The sequence below is a fragment of the Ananas comosus genome, linkage group 7 (genome assembly GCF_001540865.1).
Source record: "Ananas comosus cultivar F153 linkage group 7, ASM154086v1, whole genome shotgun sequence".
Taxonomy (NCBI): domain Eukaryota; kingdom Viridiplantae; phylum Streptophyta; class Magnoliopsida; order Poales; family Bromeliaceae; genus Ananas; species Ananas comosus.
Genome location: NC_033627.1, coordinates 3,383,457 through 3,390,954, shown reverse-complemented (window position 1 = coordinate 3,390,954; position 7,498 = coordinate 3,383,457). Strand labels below are relative to the sequence as shown.

The following is a 7,498-nucleotide window of genomic DNA, read 5'->3' as shown; positions in this document are numbered from 1 at the left end:
TACTCGAGATGATTGGTGGTTGGTACCCGAGGTCCTAAGTTCGAATCCTAATTGATTCACATTTTTAGCTAAGTTTATTTTTAAATGAAATAAACGAAGCGGATAGTGTGCTACCTATCTCTCTCTCAAAAAAAAAAACTCAAAAGCGTATATCAATATGAAAAGGTGTATCGAGGGACTGCTTCAAGAAGGTCGATAGTAGAGGGGTTTGTATTAATTTTTACCTAAACCAATTAATACGGCCCAAACTGTTCTATAAAACCTGCAGCCATTTCGCTTGGTCCCTTCCACGCAAAGCAAATCAATAGTATTACAGCACAAGAAATTAAGGAAGGCAGTGCAGATTGTTCCGAAGCTCATGATGAGCCGTCACCGGAGAAGCATCTTCTTCCTCGTCATTCCGAGCGCTATCGTTCTCTGCCTTTTACTTTCGGGCCTTTCGCCGGTCTATGCTGTTGATCAAGGTTAGAAGTTTGGTTTCACCATTTGATGTTATAGAGCAGATCGATTACTTTATCATCCGATTTAAATTTTATTAATTAAAAAAGATAAGTACAGTACATCAATGTTTTTAAGCAAGAAATTAATGTAGGCCTATTCGATGTTTGAATAAGTTATTCCAAAATAATTTATTGAATAAAAATTTTCTCCCATGATTATAAGTAGGCCAATTTGCATAAAAAATCCACTTATTTTGGGCTTTTGCAAAACCGGGCCACCTTTTTCGTTTTTGCAGATTCGGTCCACTTTTTCAGCAAACTGACCAAAATACCCTTTTTACTTTTTCTCTTTCCTCTTTCTCTCTCCTCTTCGTTTCTCTCGTTTTTTTTTTTTCTCGCCGGCAGAGCGGAGGCGGAAACGGTCCGTCTCGCCTCTCACCCTCATTCTCTAGCCCTCGCCCTCGCCCTCACGCCCTTGCCTCGCGCCACTGCACCCTCCCCACCCACCTTCCTCACCTCCACGCCGGCTAAGGCTGCCCAACGATTTTTTTTTTTTTTTTTTGCTGTCGTGTGTTTTTCTTCTTCCGACTCTTCATCGCACCGTCTCCGACGACGATGCCTCTCTCGTTCCTTTCTCTGTCCTTCCCCGCCCTTCTCATCTTCCCTCTCCCTCTATTTCTGCCGCATCGACGAGATGCAGCTCTGGCCGGCGCTGACGTCGACAGCCGTAGAGGTCACTCGGCGGTCTACAAGGCTCGGAGCGGGGTGCCTTAGCGTGTCGTCGGCGGCACCTGTGGGCGGTGGCAGAGAAGTGTGACAAAAAAAATTATTAGAAAAATCAGAAAAAAAAAAATAAAGATAAAATAGATATATTAAAAAGAAGGATGAACATCAAATTGTATCGCGTTAACCTGCCAAAAAAATTAAAGTTCGCAGCATATTTCAAGATGTAAACTGCTAGCTTTAAGATGAAGAAACTACACTCTTTAACATGAAAATTACACTCTGAGAAATATTTACACTGTTTCTCTTTATTACACTCTTCAGATGTAAACTGCATCCATTAAGATGAAAGTTACACTCTTTAAACAAAAGTTGCATCTGTTTTCTCCTCTTGTTGCACCATTTCTCATCTTGTTTAACTGTTTTTTAATCTAAACTGCACGCCTTTTTTAAGAGATTATTTATACTGTTTCTCCTGTTGTTGCACATTTCTGTGATAAATAAGAGGAGAAATAGTGCAACTAAGAGGAGAAACATGTGTAAGAAGAGAAGAAACTGCAAGCTGTTTTAAGAGATATATATATGTTTCTGCCTCTTGTTGCATCATTTGTAAACAAGAGGAGAATAGTGCAACAAAGAGAACTGCACTGTTTTTTAAGAGATATATCTACTGTTTTTTGTCTTGTTGCATACTTTTCTCCTCTTGTTGCACCATTTCTGTGTAAACAATAGGAGAAATAGTGCACAGAGGAGAAACAAATGCATATAAGAGGAGAAACTGCACCCTTTTAAGAGATATTTTAAGAGATATATCTATGTTTCTTCTCTTGTTGCACTGTTTCTCCTCTTGTTGCACCATTCTGTTCTGTGTAAACAATGGTAGAAATAGTGCAACAAGAGGAGAAACAATGCAATAAGAGGAGAAACTGCACCCTTTAAGAGTATTTATACTGTTTCTCCTTGTTGTGCACTGTTTCTCCTCTTGTTGCACACCATTTTGTGTAATAATGAGGAGAAATAGTGCAACAATAAGGAAAACAGTGCAACAAGAAGGAGAAACAGTACAAATACACTTAAAAGATGCAGTTTAAGATAAAAAATAGTATAATTTTCGCTTCAAAAGTATAATTTTATCTTAAAGCAGCCAGTTTACATCTTAATAGTGCAACTTATAATTTTTTTTGTAATTGAACGATGTAATTTCATTTTCATCCTTCTTTATATAATTTTTTATCTTTATTTTTTCTGTTTTTTCTATAATTTTTTGTCACCTTCTCTGCCAACAGCTACGGCGCCGGGACGAACGCCGCTAAAGACCCCCGCTTCGAGGCTGTAGCACCGCCAGTGACCTCTACGGTGTCGACGTCGACGCTGGCGAAGCATTAAATCGTCGTTGGAGCGGCAGAAAAATAGGGAGAGGGAGAAGATGAGAAAGGGCGGGAAGGCGAGAGGCGTCGTCGTCGGAGACGGTGGAGAGAGTCCGAGAAGAAAAGAAAAGAAAAAAGCAAAAAAAAAAAGTCGCGGCGGCGCCTTAACAGGGTCGGAGGCGAGGAAGGTGGTGAGTGGACGAGGGCAAGGGCGAGGGCGAGAGCGTGGAGGTGAGAGGCGAGACGGGACCGTTTCTGCCTCCGCTCCGCCTCCGCTCTATCCAGCGAGAAAAAAAAAAAAAGAACGAGAGAAACGAAGAAGAGAGAGAAAGAGGAAAGAGAAAAAGTAATAAAGGTATTTTGGTCAGTTTGCTGAAAAAGCGGACCGAATCTGCAAAAATGAAAAAGGTGGCCGATTTTGCAAAAGCCCAAAATAAGTGGATTTTTTATGCAAATTGGCCTTATAAGTATAAAGTTTAATTTTGACTAAATAACAAAAACACTTATTTATAAATAAATACCTACTTTCTCCCTCCTAACTTTCAAAAATCTATATTTTACCCGCTCAATATTTCAAGTTGTTGTATTTAGTTCTCCTCCGTCAGGGTTCCGTCATTTTTCCGTCTAATTTTTATAATTTATACAAAAAATGTCTTTGAAAATAACAAAAATAAATTAAAAATTATTATTTTTTTATAAAAGAACTAAGGACAATTTTGATCACTTTGTCCTCTCCATTAATGCCGTATTCTCCTGAAAATATTTCTGAAATTTTAAGAAAGCAAAATATAGGTTTTTAAAAGTAAGAAAATAAAAGTAAGAAAACAAATATTTGAAAAGAAGTTTTTTGTATTTTAGTCTTTAATTTTTAACTTTTTGAAAGGTCTTGCGATTTATAGTTTGACAGGATGACATATTTTACTTACAGGTATGACTTATCTTATTTTAAAAATATGACCTAAAAGCTGAATACGATATTTTATTTTAATTATTTAATCATACTTCTCATCATCCAAATTAATGTGCAATTTTTTTTAGTAAAGCATGCATGTGGATATACGGAATAAAATATTCATGTATCCAAACAGAGTCTCAAAGTTAGTGTATATGTTAAAATAAGCTTTGTTCCAAAAATTTTAAATATTTGTTTTGCCGAATGGCAATTCCTAGCTACTTCATGTCGTTAATGCATACCTAATTTAAAAAATTGCTAATCCGACATACGTTCAGATCATTTGTTTCATCAGTTAGATTAGCATTACATGACAGTTTTTTTTTTTTTTTTTTTTTTTTTTTTTTTNATATAACGATGTATATTTATTATGTATAAAACAATATTAATTTAGCAAAAATATTGCTATATTTTTCATACTAATGAAAGTTTTTTTTTTTTTTTTTTTTTTTTTTTTTTTGGAATAGAATAGAATGGAAAATAAAATTTTGATAAAATTTGAAATTAGTAATAGGCTCCGCTTGTCCAACCAAAGTTAGCAATTATGGAGCCGTTTTTATCGCCTGCTATGCACAAAATTAATCTTGTAGGACTTCAAAACATAAATAAATCTATTTTTCTGTTTCCAAATTTAATAATAAGGTATGTCGATTAAAGAATAGGTGCGCTGAAGTTCGATTTTTATATATTTTTTGACATGTTAGAATAGAAAAAATATTTTTTTTATATATTTTAAAAGTTTACAAGATTAGATGCGAGGCATGCAATCAAAATAACTATATGGGCATGTTTGGTTCGCTTCTTTTCCACCCTGGAATTGGAATTGGAATGAGTGAATCCGTTTGCGGGTGTTTGGTACGCGGGAGTCCCATTCCGATTCCGATTCCCGAGTGGAATGGGAATCCCGCAATCATCTCAATTTTCAATCCGGCCTAGGAGGCTGGATTGAAAGTTAAATCCGGACGGAATGGATATTTATTCGGATTAAATTTATTTTTTCAACTTTTTTAATTAAAATATGAGTTAAAATTTAAAAATTAAATATATAGTTTTAAATTTTAATTAGAACTTAAATTAAAAATTAAAATTTAATCAAGTATTTCGAATCTAACTTATGAATTTGAATTTAAATTAAATTTTAATTTATATAAAGTTTTATTCAAATTTTATTTCAAACTTATATTCAATTTATGGATTCAAATTAAAATTTAAATTGTAATTTTAAGTTTGAATTTGAATAAATCAAATTTTAGTTTCATATTTTGAATTATCCACTCAACTTCAAAGTTTAATTTTTTTTAAAAAAAAGATTTAAATTTTTGATATTATTTCAAAATTTTAATGTAAATTTTTAATATTTAATTTTTAATTTGAATTTAAATTAATATATTATAAAGATAATGTTAGTATATTAATTTGATTGCGTTTTTTATATCCACATGAACTAAACAACGACAATGGAAATGATTTATTTCGATTCCGATTCAGGTGATGAACCAAACAGAATTAGGTAATGAGTCATTCCGATTTCGATTCCAGCTTATTTTGATTCCGATTCCGATTCCAACTCCGACTTCGAGCCAAACACGCTCTATAATTAGCAACTTAATTCAGTTAAGAAAAAATATCTACTACATTATTTGATAAAATCTACAAATTTAATTATCAAAATTGAAAATTTAAAAAGGAGACGAAACGTACTGGAAAAAAAAAAGAAGAAAAAAGAAATAGTGCGAAACTTTTGACAATTCAAAAGACATTGAATTCAAGAGTATATGGACGGAGGTTCGATCTCATCGCCAATTAATTTATTGCATCCTCGTTTTCTTTCATGCATGATCCTCCCGTAGCGTGTCCCGTCTGTGTCGATCCTTATGGACCTCCAACAACCTTCACTCCTGTGCCCGATCCCCAACCTCCAGATCCGCCGAGCACAAGGCCATATTGGGCCCCTCCTCGACAGCAGAAGCCATGAACCGGAGAACGGTCGATCGATACGCAATTGCCAGAATGAACCAATTGATTTACCATCTCCGCCGCGGACAGCCGCCCTATATAGCTTCTTCCGCTTCTTACTTTCCTCCCTTTCTCAATCATATATATATATATATATATTTTGTGTGTGATAGATAATTCAATTAATAAAAACTTCTTGCTTCTTCTTCTTTCTTACTGTTGGTGCAGCACGTGAAGAATAAATATTTCATTTTGATATACTACCTCCTAACTTCTTCTTTTTTTTCTTTTTTCTTTTTTTTCGCTTATATGGAACCACTATTTCAATTTTTATGTTTAGTTCTGTTAAAAATTTATCAAAATTAGTAACTTTATTAATTATCAACAATTAATTGGTCAGTTTTGGAGCCACCCGGCCGATTCAATATACACACGTAGATGTGTTGCGCGTGTAAATGCATGCAAGGATCTCCGTATTCAACGACCTGATGTTATATTGAGTATAAAGATTTTAAATGCTTTTCTAGGATCTAAGCACATAAAAATATACATGCATGTTACGATTTGTTTAGATTTGTAACTGAATTCTATTTGGATAAAAATACTTTTTAATTTATACTACGTGAGATTCAAAAAATTTTGAAAGCATTTTTATTTTTTCCTCTTTTTATATAATAAATTTGTTGAAACAACCGTTGTACTCTAAAAGCTTAAGCTGTTAGGGAACGGTGTTTAAACACTTTTATATTTAACACTCCCCCTCATGTCTGGGCTCGAGACTTTTTAGTCGGCCCATGACGTGGGCTTGAATTAAATGGGAGGAAATTAATATGCTAGAAATCTGGCGTGACTCGAACTCAGGATCTCCTGCTCTGATACCGTGTGAAACAATTGTTGTACTCTAAAAACTTAAGCTGTTAGAAAACGGTGTTTAAACATTTTTATATTTAACAAAATTGTAGTTGCAAGCACCTACATACTTCTCCGGTAGTAATCGCAACCGCAATTTTAAAATATTAGATAAGGAGAGATTATAAACGCTTTCGAATTTTATGAATCTTTCATAGTATATAAAAGTAACACCTTTAGCCGTTACATCACCAAACTAGGCCCATTAGAAAATAATATTTTAATATTATATATTCAATACTACCTCTCACATGTGGATTTGAAATTTTTTAATATTAGGCTCAAGAATTAGATTAAATAAGAGAAAATTGATTAATGAACCTAGAAGTCTCGTCGGATTTGAACTCAAAAATAATGCCATGTTAAAGAATACAAAATATCTGTTATGATCTCCAAAGAAAACATAAGGTCCTTTTGGTATTGAGAGTCATCTTATACTATTAAGCAAAATAGAGATAGGCCGAAAGCATAAAGGGACAAGCTACTCTATTTCTTCGTTGGACCGCATAAAATATATGTTTACCAACTTAGTGCAATATATACAATGTGATGTTATTTACGAAAATAATATACAATTTTTTTTATTGTACTTTCTCTTAGTATGCAATACAATCTCTTCGTAATATCAAACGGAGCCTTAAACTGTCTTCTAAAGGACAACATTTTAAATTATACATTCAATTTAGAAGACCTATATATATAAACAAAAGAAAAATCTTTGATTAATTAGTTATCTAGAACAAAATCATTGATCTAATTATAATGATCTTGAATTACCAAATCCGTAGTACGTAGAGCTAGGTAGAGTGCTCCGATCCGGAGGTACGAGGTGCTTCGATCCTCTATTAGATTCGGCATTGATTGCACTTTTATGGACCTTCCATGGCCCATTTATATATTTCATGTATAAATGCACAAAAGGTTCTCCACACCCACTTATCTACTCTTATATTGAATATAAAAAAGTTTTAAAAATATATATTTTTAGGTTGGATGTAAAACACAAAACTAAATTGGCCAATTTGCATAAAAAATCCACTTATTTTGGGCTTTTGCAAAACCGGTCCACCTTTTTCGTTTTACAGATTCGGTCCACTTTTTCAGCAAACTGACCAAAATACCCTTTTTACTTTTTCTCTTTCCTCTTTCTC

General features: G+C 33.7%; 1 long non-coding RNA gene across 1 annotated transcript; it reads left to right on the top strand.

The window, feature by feature from the left end:
* Positions 260–5,654, top strand: LOC109712520. Its single transcript, XR_002216865.1, has 2 exons — positions 260–464; positions 5,333–5,654. It is a non-coding gene; the product is annotated as an uncharacterized LOC109712520 (long non-coding RNA).